The sequence below is a fragment of the Rattus rattus genome, chromosome 6 (assembly GCF_011064425.1).
Source record: "Rattus rattus isolate New Zealand chromosome 6, Rrattus_CSIRO_v1, whole genome shotgun sequence".
Taxonomy (NCBI): Eukaryota; Metazoa; Chordata; class Mammalia; order Rodentia; family Muridae; genus Rattus; species Rattus rattus.
This window is the reverse complement of record NC_046159.1, coordinates 137,814,894-137,825,459: the sequence shown is the minus strand read 5'-3', so window position 1 is coordinate 137,825,459 and position 10,566 is coordinate 137,814,894. Positions and strand designations below refer to the sequence as shown.

The window sequence follows — 10,566 nt, the reverse complement described above, 5'->3', positions numbered from 1 at the left end:
TCCACACCCCCAATCCCCTCTGGGAATCCTTAATTACAATGTATTTAACAAAGTGTAATTCAATGACCTTGCCGGTAAAGAGAGCAGGAAATGAGGCTGAAACAAGTAAGAACCCCGCGGAGAAAAAAAAAGAAAAGAAAGAAATGTTCTCTGTCTGATAACTGAGGAGAGAAGCAGCCCTGTGTTTCCAGGAACATGGGAAAGGATGGTGAATGGAATAGTGACTGAGATAAGAGAAAAAGTTCAGGGTGGAGGTAAGAGAAATGATTTTCAGTTTCTACTTCTTCAAAAGAAGAGGAGGAGGAGGAGCAGGAAAAGGAGGAAAAGGAAGAGGAGAAGCAAGAAGAGGAGGATCATTAGTATAAAATAGTTTGTAGTTATTTAAAGGAAGAGAAAGAAAATTTTATTAGGGCATAAAACTTGAAACATTAAAAACATATAAACATTGTATATTCTAAGAGCCTCATGTAGTAATCAAGGTTCTCTAGACGGAACAGACGGGTGATTGATCAGATGGGCTCACTGATAGAATCTGAGTACCCCAACAATGGCTGGCTCTCGCTGGAGAAGCCAGGAATCGTAGTTGCTCAGTCAACAAGGCCGAATGTCTTATGGAAGCCTGGAGAACTTCCGCCTGGAGAACTCCCGGAGAGCGTCTGGTTCCCAAAGCAGCTGGTTCAACTATCAACGAAGGAATGCCACAGCCACAGAACAGATGAACTTGCTGGCAAGAGTGAAAGTAAGCAGGCAAAAGGGACGTTTCTTTATTCCATGTTCTTTAGTATGGATCGCCACCAGAAGGTGCAGTCCACATTTAGAATGCGTCTTCTCCATTCAGACAGTATGATGAAGAAACCCTCACAGGAGCGCCCAGCAGCGTGAGGTTTCGTTGATCCCAGATGTAGTCAAATTGGTGACCCAAATGAGTTATCATGGCGGTCTTGTTCGGCGCCCACTGATGGAACAAGAGGTTTGTGTTTGCCTCCATGGCACGAAGGTGGTGAACACACCCAGCTTTTTTTTACCATGTTTTAAACTGCACCTGAGAAAGTTAATCAATCAATTCTCTTCTGCATTTCTCCTTTTATTAGTTCTTTTAAAATGTTTTAATATTTATTTTTCATTTTCATTTTTGTGTGCATCTACAAATGCACATGCATGTGTTACTGGTGCTCATGGACACAAGCGGAAAGAATTGGATATACTGGAACGGAAGTTACAAATGATTGTGAGCCACCATGTTGGTTCTGGGAATCAAACCCAGGCCCTTTGGAGAGCATCCAGTGCTTTCAAACAATGGGCTATCTCTTCAGACACACCCCCCTTTTTATATGAAAATGAGCATAAAAATAAGAACTTGAGTTTTATTAAATAGCAACATATACATTGTAACTAATTGGTGCATATTCTGCCACCCGATTATTCCATTAGCATGACTCTTAGGTGTTTCGGTCTGCATTTATCTGCCGTCTCAGTATCCCCCAGCCTCCCTGCCCTTCCTAACGTCTGATGACTTCAGTTCACTATATTTCTATGTGCTCAGATTCTAAGTTGTACAGCCCAGTGAGGGACGAGGTATTCGTCTTTCTTTCCGGGCCTTGCTTGTCCCGGTCACTATGATGTCATCTGGCTCCATTCATGTCTCATCTATCATTTTAATAAAGTGCCGGGCTGGATGGATCATAGCTTTGATTCAGTAGCAGTTCCCTGTAACTATGAAAAATAAATAAGTTAAGATTACTCCATTTTATGTCCTCTCTAATTCTACTTCCGCCAGAGCCTTTTATATCTAGACCGACTATGCTTTCTGTGTAATCTCTGCTTTCTGATTGTGACATTTCAGTGTCTTAGAAGGGAACCGTGTGGAACTGAGGAGAGCACCGGTTTGTTTCCTCTGTGAATAGTCATCATGCATTATGGAGCCCGTCTTCTTTTAAGAAGACAGGCTACTTCCGCTAATAACCCAGCACTGCTTCTTTGATAAACAACCATCTTTCATCTGCGAGAGGATTTTCTGTCCATAGTTTGACATAGCAGGAATGGCACTGACGGCATTTTAAGATGAAATTTCTGTGAGACATGATTTCATCAAGGAGCAGGGGTGACATTCTTGGCATCGAGGCAATTTATGGAGCTGGAAAGGAGAAGCCGGAAGCTACATTAACAGCATGGAAGGAGGTGGCTCTAACCCTGGAGATTTATTTGTAAGATTTGGGTTTAATTTCCATTTCCGGAGGAAAAAAAGGTGCTGGAAATACCATTTCCAAACACATATTATTATAATTAAAAATTGAAAAGAAAGAAAAACTTTAATACCTTTCTATTTTTTCCCTACACTTATTCAGAAATAAATAATAAGTGTTTGATGTCTCGGAGAAGAAAAAGTGTATTTTTTAAATTTTTTTTAGGAAGAAGGCTTTGCAGTTCAGGTCCTTTATTTCTCTTTTGTAACTAGACGGTGAATCCATATGGAATGGGATCCAGCAGCTCAGGCTCCTTTCCGTTGGTCCTCACAAAGTGTGCTTCTCTGGGTGGCGCAGGCTGGCGCTTCAGCTGAACCCAAGTGCCCTTCCCTTTGGTTTCCTTTTCCTTCTGACCGTTCTTCTTCACCCGCTTCAGGAAGCTGTCTCTGCTCTTCGAGAGATGTGCTCAATCCGCACATTGGTCCCCTTGGCCAGAATCTTGCCCTTAACTTGCTTGTTTACAATGATGCCCACAGCATGCTGGGTGACGTCGTAGACTCTTCCGGGTTTGCTGTGGTAACACTTACGGGGTATTCCTTTTTGCCCGTTCCCTTGGTGTCTACAATATCACCCTTCTTGAAGACTCACATGTATGTGGCTGAAGGAACAACTCAATGTTTTGTAAAAGGCCTACAGACCATAAAGAGAGCGCCCTTCTCTTTTTTTTTTTTTCTTTTTTTCCGGAGCTGGGGACCGAACCCAGGGCCTTGCGCTTCCTAGGCAAGCGCTCTACCACTGACCTAAATCCCCAACCCCGAGAGCGCCCTTCTCTTTCCCTTTGGATTGATCATTTTGGTGAGTTTCTGGAAGATGGCTGCCTCCCGCAGCCGAAAACAAAAACAAAAACAAAAAAACAAAAAAACAAAAAAAATTGTCAGTTACCTAAATATATAACTATATAAATATATAATTATATAAATAAATATATAACTAATATAAAAATATAAAAAGTTGTATAAAAATATAACTAAAGTAATGTGTGGAACAGGAAGTCAGATTTGTAAATGATCACAAAATTCTTAGCCCTCTGAGGTCCTCCACTTCTAAAGCAGTGGAGGCTGAGGTGTACTTGGTCCCCCGGTGCTCTTCTGCGTGGGATAAGCGTTCACAACAAACCTATCGAGAGGCTTTAGCTTCTTTCCCCTGCAGTGACATGTCCAGAGAAAACAAGAAGCGATGGTATCGCCTCACCAGTCAGATTGTCTACAATCTAATTGTTACAGAAAGGGTTTTAATGCTTTGAGATTGCCCCATTCTTCTAAATTTGTACGGTTAAAGTGCAAATGAATGTTTCCTGGCCTAGAGGTTGAGGATGAAGTAGAGTGAGCTTTGGATCCAGTCTATCCAGGCCACCAAAAGAAAGGAAGTGACTGCGTTTAGGCTTCAGTTATCTCTTCAGCTGGAGGAGCAGAGGCAGCCTAAATCCAGTCAAACGCCTATTTGTCTGCTAGGTTATCTGAGATGAGAGGTCCCAGAGATGGTGAAAGCATTCTTAAAGGTGCCCATGAGAGAGAGAGCTTCGATATCTGTAAATCCCAAACACTCAAACCCAACCTACTCGTGACATACGCAGATATGTAAGTCTTCTTGCCTTTCTTGTCTGTCTTCTCTTGGTTCAAATCTGTATTATCCCGAAGCTAATATTAATATGTTTGTACCTTAAATCAGGGCTCGCGAAGGAGGAGCCAAGATGTAACTTTAAATTATTATTGATTTTTATATAAGGACTAACACTTTTAATTTTAATGATTTATGGTAAATAAGAGCGAAGTTTAAATCCATCAGGGATCCCTCAGGGAAAAATGATAATTACATTCTATCGATGTGAGTACAGCCTTAAGTATTAAAAGCTTAACACAAACCAATTGCATAAAAATTCAGCATTTAGAGCCCTTAGAAATAGTAATACTTCAGCTCCTTCAGTCCTTTCTCTAACTCCTCTATTGGGCTCCCCGAGCTTTGCAACCCCATAGGAAGAACAACAATATCAACCAACCAGACACCCCCAGAGCTCCTGGGGATTAAATCACCAATCAAAGAGTACACATGGAGGGACCCATGGCCCCAGCCGCATCTGTAGCAGAGGATGGCATTGTCTGGCATCAATGGGAGGAGAGGCTCTTGGTCCTGTCTCGAAGCTTGATGGCCCAGTGTAGGAGAATGCCAGAGTGTTGAGGTGGGAGTGGGTGCATGGGAGTGGGAGCATCCTCATAGAAGCAGGGGAAGGGGCATGGAAGAGGGGGGAACCAGGAAAGGGATAACATTTGAAATGTAAATACATAAACTATCAAAAAAAGAGAAAGAAATAGCAATACTAGTAGAAATAGAAAAAAAAGAAAGGGGGTGAGGCAAAACAATGAAACATGGACAGGAATCCTCAGAGGCAATTTTAGAAAGAGGAACACCTAGGAAGAAACAGACAATAATCTGAACAAGAATAAGATCCTGGAAGCAACAGAAAACAACTCAGAGTTGGGAGAACGAGGAGAAGGAGGAAGAGGAGGGGGAAGAGGAGGAGAGGAGGAGGAGGAGGGGCAACAATAACAAACAAAATTACAACTGAGACCCCAATATGTTAAATGGCTTAATGCAGATGTTACCCCCCAACCCCAGATTAAGAACAAAATGTGTATCACACAACTACAAGCGATGGCCTTTCAGACTGTCCACCCTGGAAAGCCAATGTCAGGAAAATACTATTTTGTTCCCATAATACACCTGTTGACGTGAAAAAGTGCTGTCTAGGGAGGATTTATGCGAGGTGCACGTTCAAATGAGCAGCAGACTCTCCAACTTTCTTAGTGAGCAAATCTTGAAGTAGTTAGCATCGTAGCCTCCTAGACTGAACTGGGGCAGTTCTACCCAGTGACTTTCAGGCTGCCGTGCTCTCTTCCTGTCAATAAAACCAGCAGAAGAACCAACACATGGTGTTTTAAATCTGTAGTGTCCAAAGGCTTTACTCATCTTCCAGAAGCAAGCTCCAATTCAGTCATGAGGAAAGCTCTCCACCCATAAAAAGACTTAAGGAAATAGTAAGAGAGAGGGAACTTTCAATTAAGGCTCATGGATTGTGGCTTAGTTCATGAACTAACAAACATGGACTACCAATCACCTTCTCTGTTCCCGACCTTCTACGGCCCACTTATCCCTTACTAAATAGAGACACACATTTCCTCTGTTCAGATCCTGGTCCCCACAATTGAATCTTTCTAGTAGTCTGTCAGCTGGGAGGATGATGCTCAGGCTTAAGTACAAAACTCTGTGGAGTTTCCTCCCTGTTGTGTTACACACTAAAATCTGTGCCTATTTTTTAATGAATTGTATAAAATAATTATATGGTAGATGGCGTTGGCGGTGCACACCTTTACTGCCAGTACAGGGCTGAGGAGCAGAAGGACGGACGGGCAGGGAGAAAGGCAGAAATATCTGAAAACCTGCCTGGTCTACCTTATTTTTTTTAAGGTTATACAGAACAAAAAGTTTAAAACCCTGTACTGTTGCTATCATGTCTTCATTTTTTCCCTTCTCTATCAGCATTCAGTTTGTTCAACAAGACAGAGCAGATCTCAGCTCTCATTGTTGCCATGGTAGCTATTTCCAGTCAAATAAAATATAAACCAAAGAAGGGACTTGGTACTTACAAATGTTTGGTAAAAGTCGGGGACATGACTAGAGTCCGTGGGCTAACAAGTAAGTGACGAGAAAGGCAGCAGCTGTGTGGAATGAAATGCAAGACTTCCTGGAGCATCCCATAAGGCAAATGAGAGATGCCACGCTGTGCAAGAACTAGGTTAGCGGTAGTAAAACCAGATTTAAGTTTTTAAATCATCTCACTTGCTTATTGCCATAGTTCCATTGCTAAAATACACTGGCACAAAGGAGCTTAAGGAAAGGGGTTTTTGTTTGTTTGTTTGTTTTTAACCTCACAGCTCCATTATTGGTGGCAATTAAGAGAGGAACTTGAAACAGCTATCACATACACACTCAAGAACAGAGAGAGGTGTATGTGTGTGTGTGTGTGTGTGTGTGTGTGTGTGTGTGAGAGAGAGAGAGAGAGAGAGAGAGAGAGAGAGAGAGAGAGAGAGATGAGATTTCCCACCTCTATTCCATTCATAATCTAAATCCAAGGAATGGCGTTACCCACATCATTTAATGAAATGAAGTAATTCGCAACAGACATACTCACCAGCCAACCACTAGACAATGCCTCAAGGACACTTTTCTGAGGTAATTCCAGATCGTGTTAGGTTATAAATTAAAACTAATAATGGCATTTATCCTTCAGAAAAGGTAAAGTAAAAGCTTATATTTGAATACTCTAAATAACTCTTGTATACAGTGAGTCTATAACAAACCCCTTCTCTTCTTTCACAACCACGTCCTCCAAAAATCTGCCGTATCCTTTATGTGGAGAAGTCTCTATGAGAAGGGTGCAGTGTGCACAAATGGCATTCCATTCCAAGGTAGTAACTTACCACACGTGGAGGAGTGGTTTATTATTTATACACAGAGCAATAGCTAACATATTCATGTGCTAGCTTCTTTATGAAAAGAATATTCTAGTTCACTGAGTTATTATGTACTAATAGTGAAGGTTTAAAACAATGTGTGTGTTACACCTTCCTTATTTAAACTATAAAAAACTGTCCTATTAGCAAGAGCATTATGAAGTCTTTGTATAATTAATAAAGAAAATGAGGCAAATGAGGAATCGAAATATACTCCTGGCTTTTCTGAACATCTGTTTTGAACAAACAAAAAGCTTACCATGAGAAGCCCATCTAATGACTGAACTGACTGAACTGATATTTTCATGCCTGTTGATGGATATGAGAAGATTTATAAGAGGATGTAATTGATGATGGTAATACAGTAGAGACAACCTAAAGTATTTCCAATTCTATGGAACCAGTGGTTGGCAATAGGGATACTGAAAGTATAATTCAACTAACTCTTAGAGCCTCTATAAGTATTGCTTAAAAATGAACCTTTAACAGACATTCTTCAGATTTAAAACAGGATACATTTAAAACAAAGCAGATGATATTTAATAGTTTCTTTCACAGATTTTTAAAAAATTCAGTATCAGAAAGGTTACAAGTGTGCTTTTTATGTCATTAATACGACTATCCTGCTTTATTACAGTTCAATTATTACAACAGCCATGTCACTGTCCCTCTTCATAGCCAAGTGTGTGGGGCCAATTCAGAGTCCAGAAATTTATGTATAAAAGAAAGAATGATACACTGAATATTTCTAGAAAGAAGGGTATTACTAAAAATCCACTTTGTTTTCTCTTTCATGGAGATCTTGTTTGGGGACAAAGATTCTATATCTAGAAGATGCCACTGTGACAATGCTTCATCCTTGTTCATAGAAATAATGGCCTTAGCTGGCATATAACACATCGCTGGCTTAATCTACAATCACGTTGATCGCTCGGCAGAATTCAAATGATTTCATATTAACTTCTCAGACACTGATTTATAGTATTTTCAGAGTTACAACATATGAATCACACACAACAGAGCTATTTACTATGCTACATTGGCAGGTCCTAAAGCTAAAATAATTTGTCATGAGAGTGAGCTGTCTTTCTTTTAAATAAATTAACGATCAATAGAAAATGTTCAGTTTCTACTGAGTCCAAGGCCTGAGTCACACAAACCTTGTTAGGTCCTCTTGTCCAAGGATAACCCAAAGCATTATAGACAAAGAGTGGGAATCAAATTAGGAGTGGATGGGAGAACAGCAGAAGACCGATGGACACAAACCTACCAAGCAGAGAACCAAGTCGAACAATTTAAATTTCTGTTGGCTAACACAATCAAACAACGCATACTAGATTTCTTAGCTCTGTTTGTCCACTTTGTGTTTTAAAATGCGCCCGCACTAAACTGTTAGGCTAAATGCAACTTGCACAGTATTTGAACCTGTACCGATAAAGGTCAGAACAAATAAAGTTGACGCTTACAGCAGGGATGTAATGTGCTTGCCCAGCAGGCTCAAGACATTGATTCTCAACGAACAAACAAACAAACAAACAAACAAACAAACGTTGGAAGTTTAATGATATTGTACCCAGACTAATTTTTTTAAAGATTCATTTGTTTCTATTTAATGTTTATGGGTGTTTTGCCTGCTGTCTGCGCACCACATGTGCTCAGTGCCTTAACAGGCCAGGAGGGGGAGTTACAGATGCTTGTAATTGTAAGCTGCCAGGTGAGTACTGAAGAGCAGCAAGTGCTCTTAACTGCTGAGCCATTTCTCCAGCCCCTTGCGTTTGTTTTTTAAAGACAGGTCCCCGTTATACAGTTTAGGGAAGACTTGGATTTACGATGTAGCCCAATCCTCCAACTTTAAAGCCTCTCACGTGCTGGGATTACAGACATGCACTACTATGTCCAGCCTAAATGTTTTTCATTTTGATGATGACCTAATATGTCCCCATTAGGACATGGTAGGCAAATTTATACTATCTTTTCAATTTTCTTGTGAAGAATAAAATGCCACAAAGTGGTAGTGTAAAGTTGGTCAAAATCCATAAACGTGGACGTCTTAGAGGTGACCTTGCTGCTGGTCTTTAGCTGAACTGTTATGGGATCTAGCTGCCTTCTAGATTTAAGTTTATTCCCAGTGGTAAGTGCTACTCCCAGGCTTAATCGGAGAAGCTTCTCTTTGCAGTGAACTGTGGTGAATGAAGAGGTTCGTGACCACTCGAGGTGCTGAGAATCGGTGGTTGTTGAATGCTGAACTAGAACAGAGCATAAACCGCCAAGGCTCAGGGATCATAGCAGAGGAGGGGGCAGGAGGAATGTAAACACTGGAAGATAGGGAAAGCTCTGAGTTGCTGTCTTCTGGGCAGGACTGTTACACACATGACCTCAAGCTGGGCTGAGTGTTTGCATGGCCTGTACAAGATGGGACCTATTAGGAGGCCATCATGGATCAGAAGCAGGGGCTTCAGGGCTCCACGCCTCCTTGAACTACTGTGGCTACTGATGATGAATTCTGTCACTGTCTTCAACTGTGTGTCCACTGAGGAGTCCATCAGGCTCAATGTATAGCTTCAAAGCCGTTGTCACAGACACTCCTGATTAAAATCAATGGGTCTCAAAGGGTGAGGAGGAGGAAGAGAGATGATGGTGGAAAAGAGATTTTGTGGGGAAGTGGGGAAACTGGGGGTGGGAAGTAGATAAGAGAAAATGAAGGGTTGCAGTAATCAAAATGTGCTTTATACGTGTATGAGTTTTCCAAAACAAAAGAATCAAAGAAAAGGAAAAACATTTCCAAAGGAAATGCTTAAAATTCTGATTAAAACAACTCTGCTCTGAAATATTTTTAAATCAAACTATGAGTTATGTAGTGAGTCATGAGTGGCTCCGAGGAATAACGTGAACAACTCTCCCGTGTGGCGGGGTTAGTGGTTTGCCTACGTTCATCTTTGGAGAAGCCACGTTCCTGGGAAAGTATGCTCTTCTCCTAACAGAAATGCCAGTATTTTCATGCAATACTGAAAACTCTGCATGAGATCTGGATGATCCCCTGGGTCACCTAATGCCAGTTTTTAAACTATTTAAGTTATGTGTGCATGTGGGGGGTTAGGTGGGGTTGTGCATGTGTGCAAATGCACACACACACAGAAACGCACACTCATATCTATGTGAGGTTATGTGCATATGAGTGTGGATGCCTTCAGCAGCCAAACGGGGCTGTCAAATGCCCTGGAGCTGTTATTACATGAGCCTGTGAGACAATTAACCTGGGGACTAGGACTTGGTTTCAGGTCTTCTAGAAGGGTAGGAAATGCTCTTAACCAATGAGTCATCTTTCCAGCTCCATCTCATGTCAATTTTGACAGCATGTTTTTAGGACAGCAGGTTTAGAGATTTAAAAGGTTTCTTCTACTATCTTATTATCAGAATTATAATAAAATACCCTTGCTCTGATAATGTTTTAAAGGTATATGTATTTTCCTTTGTACTCATCATCAATGATCCTAGCATTTTAGATATCAATTTCTCATTTATATTTTATTTATTGTTATTATTTTCTGCGTATGTTATGGTAAAGAGAATGGGCTTGCATTCAATAATCAGAAATAAACATTAGGAGGTGTATGCATTAGGCTAAACATTCTGGCATAATTCAAATGGCAGCAGTTTTCTAGATTTAACAGGAAAAGTATGATAACAGCAACTTGATATTCTGGTTCTTCAAAAGGTTAAGTATGTTGACCGAGGACTTTTCCCTAGCTGGAACCTGGCAAAGGCTAGTCTTGGAACTCTGAAAATTGCAAAGTTACGGGCAGTCTGCTACATGC

General features: G+C 40.9%; 1 pseudogene; it reads right to left on the bottom strand.

The window, feature by feature from the left end:
• Positions 1 to 2,451: 2,451 nt before the first annotated feature.
• Positions 2,452 to 3,034, bottom strand: LOC116904473 (annotated as a pseudogene).
• Between the last annotated feature and the right edge of the window lie 7,532 nt (positions 3,035 to 10,566).